Source organism: Tenrec ecaudatus, unplaced genomic scaffold (assembly GCF_050624435.1).
Source record: "Tenrec ecaudatus isolate mTenEca1 unplaced genomic scaffold, mTenEca1.hap1 Scaffold_746, whole genome shotgun sequence".
Lineage (NCBI taxonomy): Eukaryota > Metazoa > Chordata > Mammalia > Afrosoricida > Tenrecidae > Tenrec > Tenrec ecaudatus.
In genome coordinates, this window is record NW_027459643.1 from 164,680 (window position 1) to 189,636 (window position 24,957).

General features: G+C 45.6%; 1 long non-coding RNA gene across 2 annotated transcripts; it reads left to right on the forward strand.

The window, feature by feature from the left end:
* The first annotated feature begins 5,160 nt into the window (after positions 1-5,160).
* On the forward strand, positions 5,161-23,579 carry LOC142436878 (uncharacterized). Of its 2 annotated transcripts, XR_012782162.1 has the most exons (3): positions 5,161-5,179; positions 14,977-15,031; positions 16,192-23,579. It is a non-coding gene; the product is annotated as an uncharacterized LOC142436878 (long non-coding RNA). The 2 variants fall into 2 exon arrangements; XR_012782161.1 differs by lacking the exon at positions 5,161-5,179 and having other exon boundaries at positions 13,619-15,031.
* The last annotated feature ends 1,378 nt before the right edge of the window (positions 23,580-24,957 follow it).

Sequence of the window (24,957 nt, forward strand, 5' to 3'; positions counted from 1 at the left end):
AAGGCCCTGTTCTTTGTGATAGATGTGCACCATCTGATTTCAGGGTTTTTTTACACCCTATGCTTTCCAGTCAAATATTCACTTGAGGTAATTCAAAACACTCACTTGGCTCGATGACGCCAGAATAGCTCCCCTCCATGCAGTTCCATGGAGCTCAGCATAGTTAGGGCGCAGAGATGAAAAGACGATTGAACCATGTACTGAACGTTCAGGTTTTTCCCTGCTTTTGAAAATCTGTTTGCGCTTGTAGAGTAAATGTTTTGTATTTTTTAAGAGTGTAAAAAAAAATAGATGGAGGGATTCAGAGAAAATGGCAACCAGATAGGACCCATCTATCTGGAGCTCCTGCTGCCAGACCAGAAAAATAGGAAATTAGGTGAAGGAAACGGGGAGGTGGAGTTCTGAAATTAGAACTAGGGTAACAGGGTTTCTCCTGAACCCCTTCTTTTGTGGGATTTCCACTCACAAAGCAAACCAAGAATGCTTTAAAGCAGCACTATAATTTTGACGAAGTGGCAGGCGCCAGATATGCCCTTGCCTGGAGCAGGGATCCCTGCAGGTGGACGCCCTGAGAGGGGGCAGAATCTCAGACACGAGGGGAACCCCACACTGAGCTCTCCATGCGGTTGGATGCCTTGAGCTCACGGTCAGGGGTTGGTGGTGGGTAGCCATAATTTAGAGTAGAAGAAAAAATATATTATTACCTTAGGAAGATCATGGTGTGGGAGAAAAAGGCAGAAAGTCGGGAGTCCAGGGAGCAAATTTAGTTCCAATTGGCCGACTAGTAAACAACCCCCCTGATAAGCTGCATCTCCCCCTCTGGGGGTCAGCTTGACAGCCACCAAATCTGAGCACATCACAAGTAGAATTTTTTTTAAGGGTGAAACATAAATGATTGGTTTAAAACTCAAACCCAAGTCTGGTTGCTCAGCTCCAAGCACCACATGGGGAGTCCCTTAACATAAATCAGCATAAGAAGCAACCTAGCTAAGGAATGCCAGAACTCAGCCACAGGGCCTGGCAGCTTTTACCATAACAAAGACCCGCTGTAGCAGTGTCAGCCTTAAACAGCACTGAGCTGTAGCCCAGAGACTGTGGGAGACAATTTCATTCTACCTGGCCAGAGGGATAAAAAAGAAAATCCTCTGATCTAGGAAGCATCAGCAGTCTAGATAGGACAACAAGCTTCCCTCTCAGTGATTCTACACATAGCTGGGGAGGCCCTGCCGGTCTTGGAGCCCTAGACGGGGCTGAGGGAGCCCCCCAGTGCCCCCTCCCAGCTCCTGCTGCAGTGCTACATGCAGCACAAGGCAGGTACTCCAGCACCCAAGTGACCCCTGGCCACGGGCGCGATCTTGCTTTTGAAGTAATCTCACACAGCATCTGTGGAACCCTACATCAGGGATGGGAAAGTCCATTAACGCATGCCCAGGAGAGCCAGCATAGGAAAGCTGGATTTTCCTGCCCGTGGGCTCCGATGGATGTTGCACCTGGAGCAGCCCACCTGGGCCAGATGATTGCAGTTCAGCCAATGGGATTGACCTGGGGTCCTTCACCAGCCTCCCCAGGAACCCTTGAAAAGGCAGGAACCAGAAGGGAGAGGGGTGGTCCAGGTCGTCTTCCTGGGAGGAGAGAGATCCTTGCATGACCTGAGGCAGTCTCTGCCAGGCCCCATGGTCAAAGGAATCCTATGGGTGCCTTGTAAAACCTGAAGCTTCTTTTAACTCTCATTAAATTCACTTGGATCACGAGCCCGGCTTCCGCATGAAATTTTTCTCGCGGGGAGCCAAGGACTGGGGTTGGAATTTAGGCCAGAGAGAGAGACCTTACAAGTCCATGACCCTGTGACCTTGAGGAAGAGTTGGAATTCCTCTGGCCTCAAGGACAGGTGATCAAGTATCATTACCTCCTTACCCACTGCTCTACTTATTCTCACTTTATTCACTAGCCCTTCTAACTTTTCCACCGCACTCAGTTTCAACGTGCTCAGGTTGGTGTTGGGCTTTTATTTACTCGCTTTCTTCTTTATCCCTCTTTTTTTCCCCTTTTCCCCTCTTTTTCCTCTTCTCTCCCACTCTCTCCTCTCATATGCCACTAAAGGCTTCCAGGTCACTTCCCTCCGCTTAGGGCAAATCAACCCAAATAGCAGGAGGCACTCCAGCCTGCCCTGTGTGGGAGTGCTGTACACCACACAAGGCACCTGGGACAAACACCTACAGTGCGCTGCACCGTTGAAGAAACCTCCGTCATGCCCCTAAGGTGATCTCGTCAACTAGGGCAATTCTGCCCAGCACCACTGGGTCCCGGCATTAAAAGGGCACACTGACCTGCCATGTTGGAGCAGTGTCTAAACCCCTCTGGCCCCTCATCCAAGCAATCAGGGATCAGCTACTACTTTATACTTTATTTCCTCCTTCTCTCTCTCCTTGCTCTTTACCATCACAGCCAACCTTAGTGAACTCAGTTGGATTTATTTCCTTCTTTCTCTTTATTCTCTTTTTCTTTCTTTCCTCTTTCTGTCTTTGCTTTCTTCACCTCTCTCTTAGCTTGTACGATTCTCTCTGCTCCCTCTCATTGCTTGCACATACCACTGCTGGTTTCCAGAGCCCTACACTCTGCCTAGGGCAACCCTGTCCTCCTAGTGGGCAGCCTGACCCCTAAGACAGTACTGCACACAGGACGAGTCAGAGCTACACACAGCATAACACAGGGTCAGTTATTTCTTTAACCATTTAAAAAAATACTCTCTCCTCCTCCTTCCTTTTCTCTTCTCTCTTTTTCCTTTTATTGGGCTCTTCTTAAAGGTGTTCTGCTTTTCTCCGCTCCATCTAGCTCTTCTCTACTTCCTACCACAGCCTCCACAGATTTGGTTCTCCTTTTTAGTTGTTTTCTTTTTTTTTTTTTTACTGTTGTCACCTTTGTTTACTCTGTGCATTTTAGTTGTCTGTGGGTGAGTGGTTGTCAGTCTGGTTGGCATTATTGCCCCAGTCTGTGTCTTCCTCTTTCTCTCTTTTTCCTCTCCTTTCACTCTCTTTCCCATCACAAGACAATAGCTGTCTCCAGGCCACTCCCCTCTGCCTAGGGCAAACCTGAAGGCCCAACTGAGGGAGCTCCCACCCCCCACTTATTGGCGTGGCAAGCAGCTGGGGAATTCACGCTGGTCCTCTCCCACACACTAAGCCACAGGTTGTTCTCCCCTATAAAAAGTGGGGGCATCCCCAGCCTAAATCCTGAGGTCCTACAAGTGACTGGGGGAAACGCCTGACCACCACTTGTGAGGCTCCACGCTACTGTGGGAACATCCACCCAATCTCCAAGGCGATCTCTCTGTACATCCCCTTGTCTAGCCAGATTTGTAAAGTAGAATTTGGATCATGATAGTGGGGGGAGGAAGCATTTAGGAACTAGAGGAAACATGTTTCATTGTTGCTACCCTGCACCCTGACTGGCTTATCTCGTCCCCACATCCCTTCAGGAAGGGGGTGTCCAGTTACCTACCAATGGGCTTTGAGTCTCCACTCTGCACTCACCCTCATTTACAATGACATGATTTTTGTGTTCTTTGATGCTTGATATCTGATCCCTTCAACAGTTCATGGTCACACAGGCTGGTGTGCTTCCTCCATGTGGGCTTTGTTGCTTCTGAGCTAGATGGCCGCTTCTTTATTTTCAAGCCTGTAAGATCCCAGATGCTATAACTTTTGATAGCCAGGCACCATCAGCTTTCTTCACCACATTTGCTAGTGCACACATTTTTCTTCAACCATCATGTTGGAAAGGTGTTCATCATGGAATGCCAATTTAATATAACGTGTTCTTGCATTGAGTAAGTATTTGGCAATGTCCATCTACTGCCTTAATACTAAGTCTATAAATATATGCACGTTGATCTATTTACGAACCCTCCTGTATAAATATATTTACATATGTACATGCCAGTATGTAGACCTCTAGAAATACCCTTTGTCACCTAGTTCTTTCCTCTATTTACTTTTACTTTCCTCTTGTCCGACTATCATGCTCAGCTTTCACTTGGGTTTGAGTAATTTCTCTTGGTTACATTGCCCTTGCTGAATACCTACCAGGCTTCTCACACCCTCCTTGCGACGGATTTTGGATTACTTGTTGCTCCCCTGTCGCTGGATTGGTCAGCATCACCTCCTTACCCCCTCCTCTCCCTCTCACATGTCCCCGGGAACCATTGGTCCTGTTGTTTTCTCCTCCAGCCTATTCTTCCAGCCTATCTTATCTAGATAGATCTGTTGAGATAATAATATGCACCAAAAATCAAACCATAGCAGGATAGGCGATGGGTGAGAACACAGTGATGACAAAAAAACAACAACAGAAAACCAATGATCAATAAAAGAGTAAATTAATTAAAAGACAAAAAAAATTTTTAAGAAAGAAAAACCTGTAAATAGATCAAGGTCTGATTTTTTTTTTTTCTATAGGTGTGTCCTTCAGTCAGGTCTGATGGCGTATCATGCTCTGGCCCCAGAGTCTGTCCTTTGTACTCCCTCAGGGGCTACCCGCTCTGCTCCCATGGTTGCTCTGCTGCATGCTTTTAGTGATTTGCCTCCGTGTTGGAGGGCCAGTCGGGTCAGTCCCAACACAGAGTCTCCGGTATTGTCCCCATAGGGTCCTGGGCCAGCAAGGGATGGCATGTCTCATAGTGGGATCAGCCATATGGTCCACTCTGTACATTGGCTGTTCAGAGTGCCAAAATCATCCTCCAAGCCTGGTGGACCAGTGTGTGCTCCACTCTCTTCCTCCCCCTTCATTTGCCCCTGTGTGCTCTGATCAGACATGTCCATCTCCCCTAGCTACAGGTTCAGTGCCGTCTTCTAAAGTAAATTCTTCTGGGGGGAGGGGCAGTTGTCCACGTAGCTGGTATGGAGGCTGGACCATCCACTTTTCATTTAGGATCAAAAGCATCTAGCTTTTAGCATTAGGTGCTATTGAGTCAGTTCCAACTCAAGGCAGAATGAACCACTGCGCAGTCCTACACCATCTTCAAAACTGTTGTTATACTTGAACCTAACATTTCAGCCTTTTCCAGGGACTGGCATCTCCTGATAACATACCCAAAGCATGTGAAGTCTCCCCGTGCTTGCTTCTAAGGACCTCTCAGACTGTTCTTCTGACGCAAATCTGTTCATTCTTCCAGCACTCAATGGTATTTTTAATATTCTTGGCTAGTGTCATCTTGATGGGTTGAAACACTATCTCGCTCTAGTGTTGATGTACATTTTTCTGATGCCTAATTATACTGAGTATCTTTTAAGGTAATCATTTAATTTTTATGGCATTTTGAAAAGATGTCAATGAGGTCTATTTAATTTGTGTTCAGATGGAAACACATAACTCAAACTAATATATGTGACAGTAGAATAAGAATCCATTTTATCCTAAATACTTGAGATATTTATACAGCCTACTCAAGTTTTTATCAACATAGATAAGGTGGCGGTGGTGGTGGTGGTGGTGGTGGTGGTGGTGGTGGTGGTGGTGGTGGTTTTTAAGAGTTAATCTCTAAATAGGGGGCTGTAGTACTGAGCACTGAATCTCCTTTGCTTGATTAATTTTTATGTTAGGGAAATAATACGAGGATTCCATCAAATGACCCATCAGTTTGAGGAAAAAGCATATCAGAATTGATGGTCAAAGCCTATATGGCTTTATGGTTTAGTCTCTAGGGGTATGTAATGCTCTTGTGAAAATAGTATTCCTCATGATAATAACGAGGAACTGGTGGGCCTCCAGGGCTGGGAGCTGAACTGAGGGGCAGTTCTACCCTGTCTAATAGGGTCACTATGAGTTGGCAAAGACTCGATGGCTGTCAGTTTGGTTTGTTTGACTTGAGTACTGGCATTCAGTGTGTTTATCGAAATCAATAAATTACAAGCATTTTTGATGTCTATTTTTTACATACAAAATTTAAATCCCCCAACCTCTGAAAACTGCGAAGATTTCACAGCACTAGGTTGGTACTCTCCCATCCAAGAATCAGTGAAACTGGCAGGGTGTGAGGCATTCAGGCTCCCTCAGTTCCTCCTGCTGCCTTCCCTGACCCTGGTCACTTGCTTCTATTACCTCTCTTGGACCTTACATGCATTTGAATTAGAACACCATAGAGTACAGTGCTCTACATGTGCAGCAGCTCTAACCATGTCACTCTCTGTCTCTATGAAGCCTCTTCCAACAAAATTCAAATGCGATTGTATGTGCACACATAAACACACGCATGCACCAGAGCACCCTTCTTAACAGAGAGTCAGGAGGGTCTCTTAATTATTTGCTGTCCTCACTTTGGACACAAGTCCCTTGATGATGAGTAGGAGAAAAGGAACATCAGGTAGTGGGGGAAACCCTAAGGAGGAACAGAGGAGAGCTTTAACTAAGAATAATGCTACTAGGGGAATGATGGCATGTGAGGAAAATTAGATACTTCCAGACTGTCAGATTTTTCCATACAGCAAAATTAACTTTTCTAGTTTTGTCTAAAACTGGCCCCAGGAAATTTCAAATAGCACATCTCAGATTATCTAACCTACAAAGGAGTAGCCGGCCTTCCACCCACCCCCACCCCACCCCCGCCAAAAAACCAAGCGGTACAAAGCTCCACTGGGTACACATTTCAAAATATACATTCTCCTGTTTGGGCAGGCATCTGGCAACTTGCTCTGAGCTAGTGCACCCACACTTTTTTCCCAAGGTCATTGCTGGTGACAAGACCTTGTGCTCTTCTCACAAGCCAGAATGCAAACATAAATCAAGTCAGTGTAAGACGCCATCATCACCTCACTCAAATACACCTCGTCAAGTGAACTCAAACTTCAAGAAGATGCTCATTTGTTTGGTTTTCTTGATGTGAGGGTGATAGTGCATTTGGAGTTTAGTCATTGCACTAGGTCAGACTGTTAATCAAGCTTCCTATATAGAGGTTCTGAAGATATTGTGTAAGAAGGTCTGAGTTGTCTGGCTAGACCAGAGCTTGCACACTGCTATTGACTAGAAGTTCCGACACACAGAATCCAGGACAGATAAACCCCTCAGGACCAATACTGAGAGTAGCAACACCACGAGGGAAGGTAGGGGGGAGAAGCAGAAGAAAGGGGAAACCAATCTCAATGATGGACATACAGCCCCACTCCACCACCCAGGGGAACAAACAGCAGAAGTTTGGGTGAAGGGATACAGCAGAGGCGTAAAATATAAAAATAAAAAGTATGTATAAAGTATCAGTGGTTCACGTGGGTGGGAGGAGGGGAAAAAAGGAGCTCAAGGAGAAAGAACATGTTTGGAAATGATGATAGCAATGTATGTACAAATGTGCTTCATACAAATTGGTGTATGAATTGTTACAAGAGCTGTAAGATCCCCCAATAAAATGATTTATTTAAAATAAAAAGGACTGATTAGTGGTAGACAGGGGACTGGTTTTGCCACCATGACAGTGCACCTGCTCACACACAAAAAACAGCATGCCTCTATCGCCCGATCTGATCCCAGCACACCGAGGCAAAATACTAAGGGTGTACAACAGAACAGGAAGGGGAACAGAGCAACGAAGTCCCCAGGGAATACCAAAAATAGACTTTGGGGCCAGGGCTAGCTGACCCATCATACTCTATGAGAAAGCACTCCTAAAGGCCAACAAACAGTCCTTGAACTAACTAAAAGCTTTTCTTTCTTGTGTTTTGTTTTGCTTTTTGTCATTGGCTTGTTGGTGGTGGTGTTGTTCTTTTGTTTCATTTTGTTGCTTGGGTTTGCTCTGTCTCGTTTTTGTGCATGCTATGATTTCCACAGGTCTGTCTAAATGAGATAGGCTGGATGAACAATCTGGAGGAGAAAACAATGGGACTGACAGCTGGGGGAGGGAGATGGGAAAGGGGGGTGTAGGGAAAAAGGAAGTGCTGTTAACAAACCCAGGGACAAGGGAACACCAAGTGATCCAAATAGATGGTGAGGAGGGTGTAGGAGGCTTGGTAGAGTGTAACCAAGAGTAATGTAACCTAGAGGAATTACTGAAACACAAATGAAGGCTGAACATGAGAGTGGGACAATCAGAAAGTAAAAGGAAATCAAGGAAAGAGGTAGGAAGCAAAGGGCATTTATAGAGGTCTAAATAAAGGCATGTGCATATGTAAATATATTTATGTATAACGATGGGGAAATAGATCTATATGCATATATTTATAGGTTTAGTATTAAGGTAACAGATGTACATTGGGCCTCCATTCAAGTACTCCCTCAATGCAAAAATACTTTGTTGTATTAAAGTGGCATTCCGTGATGCTCACCTCCCCGACACAATTGCTGGAGGCAAATGGGTGCATAAGCAAATGTGGTGACTGAAGTTGATGGTGGTCGGCTATCAAAAGTTATACATTCTGGGGTCTTAAAAGCTTGAAGTTAAACAAGTGGTCATGTAGCTGAGAAGCAACAAAGCCCACATGAAAGAAGCACACCAGCATGTGTGATCACGAGGTGTCGGAAGAATCAGGTATCAGACATCATCGGAACAAAAAAATCATATCTTTGTGAATACGGGGGAGTGTGGAGTGAAAACCCAAAGCTCATTTGTAGATAATTGGACATCCCCTTACAGAAGGGTAGCAGGGAGGAGAGGAGCCAGTCAGGGTGCACTGTAGCAACAATGAAACATACAACTTTCCTCTAGCTCCTAAATGCTTCTTCCCCCACAACTAAAATGATCCCCATTCTACCTTACAAATCTAGCTAGACCTGAGGATGTACACTGGTACAGATAGGAACTGGAAACACAGGGAATCCAGGGCCGATGATCCCTTCAGGACCAGTGGTGAGAGTGGCGATACGAGGAGGGTAGAGGGAGGGAGGAATGGAAAGGGGAAACCGATTACAAGCATCTACATATAACCATCTCCCTGGGGGACAGACAACAGAAAAGTGGCTGAAGGGAGATATTGTATAGTGTAAGATATGACAAAATAATAATTTAGAATTTATTCAGGGTTCATGAGGGATGGGGAATAATTATCAGCTGATGCCAGCGGATTAAGTGGAGAGCAAATGTTTTCAGAATGATGAGGGCAATGAATGTACAAATATGATGTATGTATCAATTGTGATAAGAGTTGTATGAGGCCCCAAAAATTGATTATAAAAAAAGAGAAAAGAAATAACAGTATGAAAACATCCCCCAAAAAAGCATGCCTCTCTTGTCCCTCATATCCTAATCACCTGAACTCACTCCATGTGACTTCTTTCTGTTTCCATGAATGAAGGACAGTGGTTTGACAACACAGAAGAGGGGGGGAAAAAAACAAGGGTGTCACCCAAACTGCTGAGTTTGAAAAATGTTTCCAAGAATGTAATCACAGATTAGACAAATGTGTGAAGTGTAATGGAGAGTACTATGAAGGGGATAAAAAATTTAAATGCATAGTTTTGAAAAAATTGTAGTTTTTGTCGGGTTCCCCCTAGTAGCTTCCAATTTCATAGCAACTCAAGCCATCACCATACATCCAACTGACAGAGAAGGGGTGGGTTTTGTGTGTAGGTGGTGTTGGTTATTGCACAGGGGCAAGGGACTTCTGGTGGCATAGTACCTTATGCCTTGGGTGTCAACTGTAATGTCAGCAGTGGGGAACCACCAGTCAGTCCTCAGAAGAAAAGGATGAGGCGTTCTACTCCCATAGAGTTAGCCTTTGGGAAACCCACAGAGATAGTTCTGCTCTGATCTCATAGAGTCGCTATGGCTCAGCATCGACTCCATCGAAGTGAGCTGACAAACTAAAGGCAGGAGATCTGAAAGAGGATGCGGAGACGTTGTCTCAGGTACTTTGGACATATTACTATGGTGGAACCAGTCCTGCAAGAAGGGCGTCATTTTTGGCAGAGGGTTAGCAAACAAGAGGAAGACCCTTACTTAGGTGGATTGACACCGTGGCTGCGAGAATCGGCTCAAATACAGTAACAAGTGCGAGGATGGCGCAGGACTGGGCTTTGTTTCTCTCTCTAGTGCACAAGCCCCTATGAATCCGAACTGACTCCAGGGCTCTACAACATCAACTACTACAACCCCGAAGTTCAAACCTACCCAGTGGCTTCCCAAAAGGGAGGTGTGGCCATGTGCCTCTGTAAAGATGACAGCTAGGGAGCCCCTGCGGGGCAGTTCTACTCTGTGGCACAGGGGCAGCCAGGAGTCGGAATGTGCTTCACAGCAAAGGGTGTGCTTTGTCTCAGTTTGTGCCTGCTGCTGTTTATGCTATGCACTGAGTTTAACATGTGACACTCAGGAGCGAATGAATGGAAACACACCCATGATGCTTCCATGATGCCAGATGCAAGCTGACACTGTTTCTGAGTTCTGGGCATATTATTTTTTCAGAGATAATTTCCTGTAGCGGTGACACACCGAGTCCTATTTCATGTAAAAGCATCAGCAGCAGAGGAAAGCACTGCACAGAGAGAAGACTATGACACGTAACAGGCTTTCCATAGAGGAACAAAAGGGTGGATGTCTTGGGCTGCACTCTTTTCTTGTATACAGACAGTAAACAAGCTGAACACATCTCACCTAAGCATAACATTACAACTACTTGAAGCCCAGCTCAGGCATCTGGACAAGAGGCAGCAAGGAAGGATGGGAGAGAGTTAATGGGCTGGGCGTCCCCAAAGGTGCAGAGTGGGAATCAAGGGAGGATCCAGGACGAGCCAAGGCTTCTGGCAGAAGTCTGAGAGGAGAGCAGCAGAAAGGAGCTGCTCTCTGGGTCCTCACAGATGTAGCCAGTGAGAGAGCAGCAGTGCTGCCCCCTGGCGGTGCGCCGAAGGCAGGGCCGCTTCCCCCAGGGCTGGAGAGCTCTGGGGAAAGACAAACCGTGTCACTTTCGATGCCAAGTAAGGGGGCACTGTGTGCCGGTGGTGTACCTATGTTGGCCAAAGCGCTGCCCACTGTGCATTTGCTTCCCACAAGCACAGTTATCCTTCCTCGTGCATCCAGGAAAGACAGTTCTAGAAAAACACAAGCAGTAAAATAAAACACTGCCAGGTCTCGAACCATCCTCACCATTGTTACTATGCCCACTGGTGTAGCCACTGGTTCGAGCTGTTTTATTGCCCGTCCTCCACTTTTTGCCAAGCATCATGTCCTTCATGGACTTGATGTCCCTTCAGGGACTGGTCTCTCCTGACAGCACGTCCAAAGATATCAAATGAAGTCCAGCCATCCTTTGTCCCCATGTTCTCTTGGCAGTCCTTGTACTTTTATTGCTCAGTATCTGATTATTTGGGACCAGGCCTTATTGCTGCCCCTTCCTCACCTTGGCCCCCAATCCCGACCCCAAGCCCTGCACATCCACTGTGTGAAACCTCCTGTTCCTGTAACCATCCCTGTGCTTTTGTGTGGGGGGTCTAGCTGGGTTCCCCTGGCAATTCGCCAGCTGCCCTTGGGAAAGTTCATGGAGTCGGCTAATTAGTAGAAAAGCCAAACGTCCAGCTGAGATTGGTTTACTCCCTAGCACCCTTGGGCAGGAGCACAGCCCCACTCCCGGTCCCAGGTAGCCAACGACCACACCTAGGTTCTCCGGACTTGGCAGCTGTAACATGTGGCCTGGGCTTCCCCTTCATTTCCTGCTCCTTTCTGGCTTGCTGTCTGACTTTTCTTTGCGGAATTAAAGCTGCAAATTGACAGGATCCCATAAACACTCTAAAGCCACAAAAAAACACCAAATGCCCACCCAAACATGTGAAACTTCCAAAAATCATCCTTAGAAGATTCCCAAACCCTAAACATTCCTAAACCCCATATATGCCCTGAAAACACCATGAAAGCCCTAAGAAAACCTAAAATGCTGGGGGGAAAAAACACATATAATATTAAAAATACCCTAAAATCCCTAAGGAACTCTGCAACATCACTAAAAACACCCTATTGTGCTGAAAAATACCTATACACTCTAAAAAACCACCCCTAAATCCCTTAAACACTCCCTAAAATCTTATAAAACACCCTAAAAACCCCAAACCACCCGAATGCCCCAAACACACCTTGAACGTCCACAAACAACCTAAAAGCCCTAAAAAATCACATGCCACCAAAAAGCCCTAAATGACCGCAAAATTCCAACTCATAGCCACCCTATAGAGGGCTTCTGGAGCTGTCAGTCTTTTATGGGAACAGCTTTATCGTTCTCCCAAGGAGAAGTTGGTAGGTTTGAAACCCTGACCTCATATTTAGCAGTCTAATAATTGCTGGACAGTGCCACCAAGGCTCTACTGGTGTAGTGGGTTACACATTGGGCTGCTAACCTCAAGGGAAACGGTTCAAAACCACCACCCACTCCTTGGGAGAAAGAAGAAGCTTTCTTTCTATTCCCCTAGATTTCTCATTGAAGGTGTAAAGTAACCTGTTAAATGCGCGCAGTGGCAGCAGCAATGTCTCATAACCATGGGGAAATGTGGTTCAGAAACTTCAGAAGCAAGCATCCACCAGTAGGTGACTGACCAGCAGTATTGACTTGGGCAAAGAGAAGGTGACATGGAAGGGTAAGGAGAAGAATGCGTGCAGAGGGCAGGTTGGCAGCTGAGCCTAAGTCCAGTAGAAACAACAGCAGAATGGCCTGTTCCTGGAAGGGCCACAGGAGATGGTGCGACTTCATGTAGCCCCCACTTACATGTGTAACAGCAGCAATTGCCTGAACACGTGGTCTCCCCAGGGAGGAGCCTTTGTGTGGTGTTAAGATGCTGTTACTGTCTGTTGTACTGTGGTGGCCTGCATTTGGCTGTAATGGTGGAAATTTTGCAGCCAGTAGTTCAAATGCCTGCTGGGTCACTCACTGCAGGTAGACTTCAGCAGTTTCCAGACAGAGAGACGAGGGAGGAGGACCTGGTCTTCCACTTCTGAAAGAACTGGCCAGTGTGAACCTTGTGAATGGCAGAACACTATACCTGAACATGAGTACCGCAGGCTATAAGGCATGATGGATTGACACAGTGGCTGCAGCAATGTGCTCAAACATAGGATAGTGCTGGCCTGGAAAATAGTTCATCGTCCATTAAAAAAAATCATTATATAGGGGCTCATACAACTTTTGTTGTTGTTTTTCCCTAAGGGAGAGCAGTGTATTGGTACACTGAGAGGTATATAGATCAATGGATTCGAACAGAAAAGCTACACATATATTCACCAGTCAACAGGAAACTAGCCTTCGAAAAAGGACACAGAAATATCCAAAGGGACAAATTCTGCTTGCTCAACAAATGGTGTTGGACAAACTGAGATACCGTATGTAGGAAAATGAAGCAAGCCCCAAACCTTCCCCCATGCACAGAAATTAACTGAAGAGGGGTTAAAACCTGAAAGTAAACCTCCGGGCTATCATAATCAATTTTTCGATGACCTCATCGGTCAGAAATCATTGTAGGAACGCCAAAGCGTTCTTGTGTTCAACGTCTACATACATAGCAGGTGCTCCAGTAAAGGGGAATCTTGGTGGAGCTGGCTCATCCATTCCTGAAGAGAGTAGAGCACCACGTTGGCCCATCACAGAGCTCAGGTGTAGAATCTTCCTCACTGTCATCCTTTATCTCAGCAGTGTCAGTGTTGGATTATGAATTTCCCAAAGAACCAGTATCGCTCAATTCTGTGCACAATGCTGACTCACTCTCGCTGTTATTTCACTGGTCTAAAAACCCATTTAGGTTAAAATGACACTTTTTTGATGCCATGACCTAAAATTTTTAGTGAGAAAATGTTCCTAATGACATTACTTGGGTCTTCCTCTAATCCTGATGCCATGTTCTTTTTCACATAGGCCAGCTTCTTGTATAAATTGCTCAGCATACAGATGGAATAAAAACAGTGAAAGGATACAACCCTGATGCACACCTTTTCTGATTTTAAACCATGCAGTATCACCTTGTCCTGTTCACAGTCTCACCTGGTTCTATCTCTTGGCCTTTGTATAAGCTCCATATGAGTACAATGAAGTGTTGTGCAATGCCCATTCTTTTCCATGGTATCCCCAAGATCCACCTCCTTCCACTCGTGGTTTCCAGAACGTGGGGTTGGGACAAAGCCTGGATAGTCTCATGGCAAGACCAGATCAGGAATGGAGCTGAGCCGGGAGCAGCTTTATTTGCTTGCTCCAGGGAAAGTCTGCCAGGGGCTTTCTACAAATGATAAAGGTGAATCCCTCTCTCGTTACCCACTGATCATCTCTGAGCCTCTTGCTCTCATATCCCTTGCACAGACCTCTACCATTAGATGGACAATTAGGTAACGTTTGAACACTTTTCTGATGCTGAGCCTGGGGAGCAACTAATAGCTGAGTAAATATTGATTGAAAGATGGTGAGTGGAAGAAAATAGCTTTGCCAGGTCCAGGTTGTGATGGAGATGAGAGTGTTACCAAATCCTGCTGTCCCCATGGTGGGTTTGCTGTATTGTGCCCAGTCCTGAAAGTCTGAGCCAGGGGTTTTAACATGGCCCCTTTCAAAACATATAGGTGGAATTCTTGGACCATGAGCTGTCCTTAGAGTGTGGCTTTACCAAGGTGATGTCCGCCCTGGAACGAAACAACCCAAGAACCTAGATCTTTGTGAAGGTGTTGGTAAGGGATGCCGCGGAAATCATAAACTTGACTGAAAGCAAAGGAAACTTTGCCTTCATGTGTCTGCAGCTGGACGAAGTGGTGCTGGAGCACACCCTCCTTTGCGATTCTTCTTGTTCTTTTTATGAGCTGCTCCCTGGCCTGTGCAGTCCCGTAAATCTGGAAACTCTTTGCTGGTGGGGGCAATTGTTATATCCTCCCCCCAGATCCAGATGTCTTGTCCATGGTCAGTGCGCAATCCTTGTTAGCCAGAGGAGTGGGGCATCTAAAGGCAGGCAGGGGTCACATACTTTTTTTCTACACTTTCTAGAAAGACCAGAGCTAAACATCTTGCAGCCCTTTTCATGTCCTCTTTCTTTTCTGTATTTATTTTCCAGGAAAGAGGAGAAGAAACGCGACAGCATCTACTGACAGCAAGTCAAATGCCATCGTGTGTGTTCAGAGGGCAGGCTGGTTCTCATTTGCCTAACTCATCAGTCCCATCGTGCCATGTCCATGTTAGATTGTTTAGGGAAACAGATGACATATGTTATGATGCTAAATAAGCTGAAACAGTGCCAGGATGGAGGCAGAAGGGGTTTATTTGTTTGTTTTTAAATGAAGCATGGCTTTCTAGTGACTTATTGTGGTGGGGAAGGGGGGCACCGAGGGCAACAAGACATGGTTGTGACAGTGGTCTGGGAATTGAGACAAATCATTGCTTCTGCAGCAGAGATGAGCTGCCTCTGACCTGTCAGTTACTTGAAGGGAGACTCTGCATTTGGTCAGACAAGTCTTAGTTGGAGATGGTACCAGCTTTCCTCCTGAGCCTCTGTGGTTCCCTTTGGACTACACAGGCCCGAATCGCTTTTAGCTGAGCAACAGCAAATGGCAACACAGACTTGCCATATTGCTCTTTTGCGTACACTCTTTAAAAATCGTACTAAATATACATGCATCAAAACATTCGTCACTTCCACGCTCTACAAGATTATAACTAAGTGGCATTCTGCATGTTGTTCATATTATCATCCTTACCCATTCCAAAATTATGTCATCACCCTTATGGAAGCTCAGTATCGTCTCAGGGATGGCACTTCCCCTCCAGGCCCTACTGGGTTAGGCTGGGTTGACTAGAGAAATAAATCCAAGGACACTCATATAGGTATAAGAAAGACTCCACCTCACTTATTTGTCCAATTGACATGGCATTATGTAACAACCATACTTACCTTCCTACCTATCCCTGGAAACAATTGGGATATGTTTGTCTCTATTCATTTTCCTAGCCTAGATATTTCTTGTAAGTGGAATTAAGCAAAATGTGTCCTTTTTGAAGCTGATTTATTTCACTCAGCATAATGCTTATGAGGTTCATTCCTCTTGTAGCCTGTGTCAAGAGTTCATTTCTCTTTATGGCTGAGTAGTAGTCCATTGTATATACCATAGGCAACATGTTTGACTTATCCATTCACCTATTGATGGGTATTTAGACCGTTGACACGTTTGCGAGATTGGGAATAATGTTGCAAGGGCCATCTGTGTATTTGTATCTATTTATGCGCTTGCTTTTAATTGCTTATATCCTTCATTTCCTTTTCTTTCCTTGTTAGACTCAGTATGATCCCCTTCTGCCCATCCTCTAGCCTCACAACCTCTGTGTCTGATGTGCCAGGATCTCACCAGGAGCCTTAACACCAAGATTCTGAGCCCTGACTGACCATTCTGATCATCCAGGGAATTGAATATTCCGGAGCACACAGAAGATGAAGTTATCAAAACTCCTTAGGCATAACCGAACAACTGGAGGGAGTGCTTTATTGGGCTTGGGGGCTGGGGATTATAGTTGTGAAGGACACCAAGGACAATTGTCATTACCTAGACTGTAAAGACTATGGTCGACATCCACGCTGGTGAGTAGCAGCTGGATCTCAGAAGCTCACAAGTGGCCATCTAGGTGGCAAGTATTGTCACCCTCACTCTGGAGGAAAGAGTGGTGAGTGGACCACATGAACATTAGACTTCATGACTCTGAGCACAGAATAACTAGATGATCTCCAACTATCAATTCCAACTTCTTTGAAAGGGATCACATCAAAAGGTCCTAGATAGTGAAGCAAAATTCACAGTCATAAAAGAGACCAGGCTTATTGGCTGGATAGGGACTAACAGAACCTCTGAAATGATGGTCCTTATTCACTAAGTTTGAAAATGAACTCCTACCTGTGGTTCAATATTCAGCCAAATAATAGATTGGTCTATAATGGGAGCAATTACACAAGTGAGGCACACAAACCTGAAAACAGCAAACCATTTGATCTCAAAAGGGCAGTATTAATCCAAGGCCCAAGTTCAGAAGGGTAGGAAGAGAGGAGGAAGGGAAACAGAAGACATAAGTAGGGAGTGGAATAAGTCATATTATATTGTGGAGATTGCAATAAGTGGCATAAAACACAATGTGTATGAATTGTTGAATAAAAAACTGATGATCTTGGTAAACCTTCACCCAATTCACAATAAAAACTTATGAGAGAGAAAAAAATCCAAGCACCTAGGCTGCATTCCAGACCAATAAAATCGGACTCAGTGGAGATGGGACAAAGATGTCTTTTGGACAGCTCTCTGGCAATCCCAATGAGCACACAGGCTGATACCCACCATCTGGAAACTATGGGGTAGCTGCTTCTCCGGTAATGCCTCGGGGGAGCGCTTGGGTCCGTCAAAGAATGCGGGATGATGAAGGGGCAAAGGTCATCAAACCTCACCCACAGCTTTACACTGGGGGGCTGCTCTCTGAGGAATGTGGGAAGGGTCCACTTGCATGCTGTCTCTGTGCAGCAGATCCAACAGACTCAACACCTTTCCAAAGCTGGCAAGAAAGTCCGAGAGACTAGATGTGGGCACCACGCTGTGAGTTTCCCAGAAGGCACGAGACAGATTGAGAGCAGTCACGGGAACACAGACTCCTCCGGAAATGCTGCCATGCGCAGAACATGCATCTCTAATTTCATTTCACACTGACTCAAGCATTCAGTCCTTTTTACGAAAACCCAGCTTCTCATTACAGTAACCGGTTTAAAATGACAATCTTCTGTTGAGCAAGTCTAAGAAATGACCTTCCTTTATTTTACATGGTATAAAAATTCAGTTTCCTAGGCCGATGGGCTCTAGGGACAGGTGTTTTTATGTACTAGACATGGCTTTCAAAGTTCTTCAATTGCCTAAATTAATAACGACTTTTTTCCTTTGGCTTTTCTAAGGGACACATTAATTTCAATCTTTTTCTAAGGAAGTGAATCTCTAGCTATCTCATTGGGATAACTTTCTGCCTTCAGAGTAGAATTTGAAATAATCTGCAAGGTTACCCCTTCCCCACCCTGCCCCAGCAGCCCAGCCTCTTTCTTCCTTCCGGCCTCCAGCCACCGGGGTTTGGTTGGGAAAGGAGATGCAGAAGGGAGTCTCTGGATTTTTCTATCTAAAGGTTGGCCACAACCCCCAGTAGACCAAATGTAATTCATTATGGGGGTTTTGGTTTTACTACTTTAAGAGTTATCCTTAGGGAAATTACAAACAAACAGAAATAGGAAGACTTTATATTTTATTAAGGGATGTACTGCTCAGTCTCATTATATTTTAAAAGACAAAGTATAAAAAAAAATCTGGCTCCGTTTAAAATGTCCTGACTAGCAGAACTTAAAATACACAAATCTTAACATGAAAGTCTAGATGAATAAATAAAATAAACAACGAAACAGCTTTCTCAGGAAAAGCCATAATAAAGAGCTCGACTACTTTTTGAGCTGTTTAAGATGCTCGTGTTAAAGGGAAAAGAGTATCATTGTTGACTTTGAAATGTAGAACCATTTGCTTAATTCAGTGATGCTAAAATGGGCAGTTTGGCTGAAGAAAGAAATTGGCTTGTAGCATTTGATGAGCAATTTCTTCTTTTGAATATAGAAATGACCAGGGATGCGGACACGCTTTTTATTCTTTTGAGGACCCTCTAACCAAGAAATCTTTTAAATGATCATTACACAGTGAATGCCTGGAGGCTCTGGAAACTATTATTTTGACATTATTATAAGCTCAAAATGATTCACCAATGCAAAAGAAGAAGAGAAAAAGCAATTAAATACTAAGCTGTAAACGCTGGAAGCTTTTCTGTGCTGAAAATAATTGAACAGAGTTTTTTCTTTTTTTAAGTAATAGTGTCCAAAGAGATTCAATGATCTTATTGCTTATGGATTTGGAGCTTAACTATATTCCTTATTTTAAATTTGATATTAGAATAGCAAGATTATAGACCATGATACAGTGTGACTTGGAGAAGTATCATTTCATTAAATTATCAAGTTAAGGCTCAAGGAGCCTGGTGGAATGTGTGTGACCATGAGGCCGGCCAGTTGGAATCCGCTAGTGGCTCACAGAGAAAGATGCGGTTCTCAGCTCCTGTAAAGATTTAGAACTTCGGGAACCCACAGGCATAGTTCTACGTTGTCCTTTCAGAGGTCCTCAAACTTTTTAAACAGCAGGCCAGTTCATTGTCCCTCAAACCCGCTGGAGGGCCGGATGATAGTTTAAAAATAAAACTATGCACAAATGCCTATGCGCACTGCACATACCTAATTTGAAGTTCAAAAAAACGGGGCAAAAACACCCGGCGTGCTGAATAAATGTCCTCTGAGGGCCATGCGGCCCGCAGGCCATAGTTTGAGGACCCCCTAGATTGATATAAGTCAGAATTGACTTGATAGTGTTAGGTTTCTGGGGTGGTTGACCTCAGTTCTTGCTTAGCAACGCTGAAAGAATTCATATGGCAGAAGCAGTTTTGTAAATCCAAGTGAATGTTATGGAAGAAAGTTTCAGGTATCGCAGTCCCCAAAAGTCCCCAGTATCTCCGGAAAGCACGCCGGGCTGCATGGCAGGGGTGGGGAAAGTTTGCAGCTGAATATGGCGGTTTCATGGGAGGAATACCTGAGCAGGAGTGCAGAACCAGCTGAGGAGCCACGGCAGGAACCCCCAAGGGCCTCACCCTCCACTTGCAGAGCACGTGAACAAGGGAGGGTGACAAGGAGCCCAGGCCTACTTCTATCACCTCCCAACACCACTGGAGGACATTGGTCGATCGTATTGGTTGATTTCGGTGCACTTTTGTGAAGTCCTATTCTGTATGACCAGTCCTATTCAGTCCTATTCTGTAAGTCCTATTCTGTAAGTCCTATTCTATTCCACCTGGGTCTACATGACTTGGGTCAGAGCATGCTCAGTTCTGAATTTTGCCATAGGTGTCTAATGAGTGTGCCTGATGTATTTCCAACCCCTTTGTTGTGGCCTGGACAGCTCAATTTCGTTTAGTGCTGGCATTTGGGAAGACAAGCCCTAATCTAGCAACCTGTCAATAGCAGTAAGTGAAGGGAATTACAACTCAACTCATAGCCATAAATTCAATTCGGACTCATAGTGACCCGAGAGGACAGGGCAGAATTTCCCCCTCAGGATTTCTGGGGCTGGAATTCTTTACAGGAATAAAAGTCTCTTTTTTCTCCCTCCCAATGGCTCCAAAGGACTGACCTTGCAAGGAGATGTCCAGCGGGTGCCAGCAGGCTCCTTCATTGAAAATCTCTGCTAGTTTCTGAAGCGGGAGGGAAATTTTGAGGAGGCCGTCTGCGGCAGAGTTAACTCCCCATTAAAGCCAATGAGCTTTTCCACATCTCTCAAAAAACAAACAAAAAAACCTAAAGTGACTACTTCAGATTAATATGCTGTAGGTAGAACCACCTCCCACTCACCAAACCAAACCAATCAACCAACCAAACAAACAAACAAACAAACAAACAAAAACCCAAATCCTGTTGCCTTCAAGTCAGTTCTGACTCATGCTCACCCCTTGTGGTACAGAGTACAATTGTTGCATGAGGTTGGCTAGGCTGTACCCTTTATGAAAACAGATGACTCCTTCCTTTTGTGGTACAGCTAGGTGGTTTGAACTGATAACCTTTATATAAGCAGCCCTATCCAGCGATCTATGTCAACTAAAGTGTCAAAGCATGTAAAGACTGATCCACAACCCCCACTTCTCTCTTCCTCTTCTGTGATGACCTGGAATCCACCTTTTGATCTGGTGGCACCATATTTGTGAAGCAGCCCGAATCACTGACGGACGGTGTGCAGGACAAACACCCTGTAGAATTGCCCTTCCAGTGTCAGAATTTGCATGAACAAGAATAAACTTCTAGATTTTAAGCCACTGAGGTTCCAGGGGTAGCTTCTTTCTGCAGAACAGACTAGGCTATCCTGCCTGATCATCTCTTCACAGGGTTTTTGTGGAGAGCTACTGGAGCAGCTCGATCCAGGGGAGCTGCCAAAGCAGATACCTACACTTTATCTGGGATTGTAGGTTGTAGTACCAAAGTTTTTATTTGCCCGGGAGGCACTGAGTAAATTTTTTTTCTTCTGAAAACAGGACAATATGTAAGTAAGTTTGGAGACATATGTAGCTGGAGCTGAAAGTCCTCTTACCTTGCAGTTTTCTTTGGTAGAGATAGACTTGTTCTTAATGAAACCCATGACAGTCAGTGTCACAAATGACTTCTGAGGAGAGGCCAAACAGCTAAGTCAAGGCCAGCCTACCATTCTCTTAAATGCTGTCTCATGCTCTCATCTGCTCTGACGTGTCTGCTCAGGGGCATGTGGCAGCCACTAGGCGGGCCTTACCATTGGCACTGAAAATCATTGTAGGGGATATTAGAGGATTTACATCAAGAAGACCTGACTTCCTGGCCATTGCTCGGGGGCCACAGTTCCCAAGACAATCAGTGTCAAGGGCAAAACAAAATAAAACATGACGAGGGCTCTGGGGCTGGGTTGAGCTGGATATGTAACCAAAGCCCCTTTCTACCAGAATCTTCCCAAGAGGAGATTGCTCTTTTCCATAGCTAAACAATTTCCATAGCTAAACGTTCTGCTGAGGAACCTTCTGGGAAGCAGAAGAAAATAAATCTGCCTTCCTTTGAATTAAGCTGGGTTGGGTCCAAGCCCTGTGTAGTGTCTATTCTTCTCATAACATCTAAAGGAGTCTGATTTCACCATTCTTAGCTATTAAAAAAAAGTTCCAGGCACAATAATTCAATTTAAAATTACACACCAGGAGTAGTTCATATTTAATACACTTTATACAGGTATTACAGGTACAAGGGACATACTTGTTAACTGCCAGGTTGCTGGCTTGAACCAACCAGCTACTCCACAGGAGGTACTGTGTTTCTGTGAAGATTTACAGCTTGGAAGCCCACTGGGAGAGCTCTCCTCTGGCTTGAGTCTGAAGGTGCTTGACAGCAGTAGCCTTTTGTTTTTATAGAGGTAAAAAGCTTTCTTTTTTTTTTGGTATAAAGCTTTTTAGAACAACAAAAACAATTCCTTTTGGAAGTAAGCCAGAGCTAAAACCACAAGTTACATGCTTTACTTTTTTTCTGTCCTGCAGCTGGCAGCCACCCTTTCATCGATTGTGCACACCAGCATGGTGGTGAAGTGGTGAACTCTGCGCTCTCATTCCCCTGGCTTCACACTCGGTCTCCTCACTCATCGTGTGGCTTCACCCAACGCACGGAGCCTCCTGCAGGCTCCTCTCCCAGCGTGTGTAAAAGTGCGAAGGAGACAGACTTCCTCAGAGCTGTGCTTTAGAGAGAATCCTCCTCACATACTCAGCACCGCCTTGAATAGGGCAGCACTGCATACATGACAGCTACTTGATGATTGTTGATGGTGGTGGTGGTGTGTTTGTACGGATAAAAAAAGAGCCCTGAATGGTTATGTAACAAGTAAGGGAATAAATAGATCTTCCTTCATCCACCTTCATCTTTCATTGTTCTATCACTCTCTGATTGCAATATTAGAGGCTAAAATGGGCAGAATTCCCACCTCTGAACAAAGTTTGTGCACATGGGTGTGCATGCTTGTGTGTCCATGTGAGTGGGCCTGTACAATGTGTGTGCACGTGTGTGTGCACATGTGCACTGGAGCCTGGCAGCAGCAGGGGAGGCGCCTGTCTCTGTTCAGCAGTATCTGACGGCTGCTGCAGGTGTAATGAGAAGTGATTGATGATCTGTTCAGGGAGCTCCTGGGGTGGACTCAGGGAAGGAGCAGCAAAGAAGACATACTCATCTCCCCTGTATTTAGATGAGGTGACGGAGGTGGGTGGTAGAGGAGCAGCTACTCAGTAATGAGATCACAGGGGAAAGGCCTTGGATGAGGTGCCAGACAGCCCTGCTTTCCCAGAGAGGGTGGGGACTGGGAATGAGGCTGCATCCTGCCTAATCAGTTACAGTTGCTCTGTCACTCTGGGGAGGGAGGCAGATGAGGCAGGGAGCTTCCGGAATCTCTCATCTCCAGTCCTTCTAGGTGGATGTGGGAGCGTGTGAGGACGGCCACACTGGAGGGTCAGGGTTGATCGCCTTGCAGTGTGGAGCCCGGCCTGGACCTGCGTTGTGAAGGGTGACTAAGGAGCTCTGGGGGCAGGGTTCTGGGTGGGGGCTTTGTCTACTAAGACCCACAGCCGCGCCCTGTGTCGCAATGTTGGCATGCAATGTGCAAAGACTTGAGACAACGTGAAATGGACCATCCACTTCACTTGGAAAGACAGGAGGGCTGAAAATCAGATTGGGAGATCTGATCTCGTTTGCTGCACAGTTGTGAGAGGAGATATTCCTGGCTTCTCTCATGTTGGGAACCGGACATAATCAGCCTGACAAAACCAAGGCCATATTGCCTGCCCAGCAGGGCTAAAGCCACGTCACCTCAACCTTATCTCTACCCTGACACACACCAGATGGCCCACCCTTGTCTGCTCCAGCACCGGACATTCCAACTGCAGACTTGCGGCCGCCTGCCCTGTGTGCTCTACACCCCCGCCCTTCCTTTTTTTTATCTCCCCTTTGAACTCCCTTGTTTGCCTCACCCTTTATAGAGAGGCTTGTGTAGCAATAAACTCAGACCTTGACAAGAATCTGCTTGGTCTCGCTCCTCTCTCTCGCCCGTTTCTCTTTCAGGCTGGGTCCTCCTTGGAACCCCTCGAATAACTGAGTCCCTCTGGCATGAAGGAGGTGATACGAATGCATTGATAGCCTAGTATCTGTCAGCTGGGAGCCACAACATAGTGAGAGCCCTTATTAATCATTTGGAGATTAGCTGAGGGGTGGGAGAAGCCAGGCATGAGGCTTTCCAGGGCTGCTCAGCATGCACAGGAGTCCTTTCCTGGGTTGGACAGAGGTGCTGCCATCTGAAAGCTCAGATAGAGCAGTTGGAAAATTAACTGACCTGGTACAAGATCTATTTACATATATCAAAAGATCCTGGGTAATAACATCTCATGTTTGTGCAGCATGCCACATTTGTCAAAGGGCTTTCTCATTTACTGTCTTACTTGGTCCTCAAACTAAGAGGCCTTTGGGCAGCTATTGCTGTTTAATTTTGGGCGTGGTAACAGCTTTGGGTATAGTACTGGGCTTGGAATCAGGCTGTGCAACCCACAGCAGGTCACTTAGCTGCTCTGGATTGGCTTTCTTCCTCTACGAAGGTCAGCGCTTGGACTAGACCATTTTCCCAGTGGCAGCTCTGCTGACATTTTGGCCAACATCCTTCTTGTGGGGCTGTGTTGTTCCCTGCACCAGGATGCTAAGCGAGCATCCCTGGTCTTAGCCCACTAGATGGCAGTGGGACTCCCTTCTTCAGAATGTCTCCAGGCATGGCCAAATGTCCCCAGCAGAGCATGCTGCTGGGCTGGCGCACGGCAGGATGATGCACTCAATGAGTTGGATTTTAAGTTTTCAGGTACTTTACATGTCTGCACAGGGAGACTACATCAACAATTACCCAGCAGTCAATGGGTCATCACTGACCCTCTCTATAATTCCAACTGAGATCATGAAGCACCGACTGAGTTTCTGAGCTTAGCACCCTGCATGGCACAAGTTGTTTAGCACTCAGCTACAAACTAAAAGGTTGGCAGTTCAAACCTATCCAGAGGCCTCTTAAACAAAATCCTGGTGGTCTGCTTCAGAAGAGTTGGAGCCATGAACACCCCATGGAGTGAAGAGATATAAACATGAATGTGGATGTGACTCTAGGTATAGCTAGAACCATGGAATCAACTACATCATGGAATCAACTTCAACTCCTGGCCTCCTTGTGTGTCCAAGAAGAACTGTGCTCCCCAGGGTCTTGAAAGGCTGCTTGGTCTGAAGTAGATTTGCAGGCCCTTCTTTCTACGTGCCGCTGGGTGGCCTCAACCTTCCAAGCATGCTATTAAAAGCCAATCCGTCACCTGTGTGCATCACTGAAGACACACGGACACAGGGAGCAATGCCCTGGCTGGGGCACTGGAA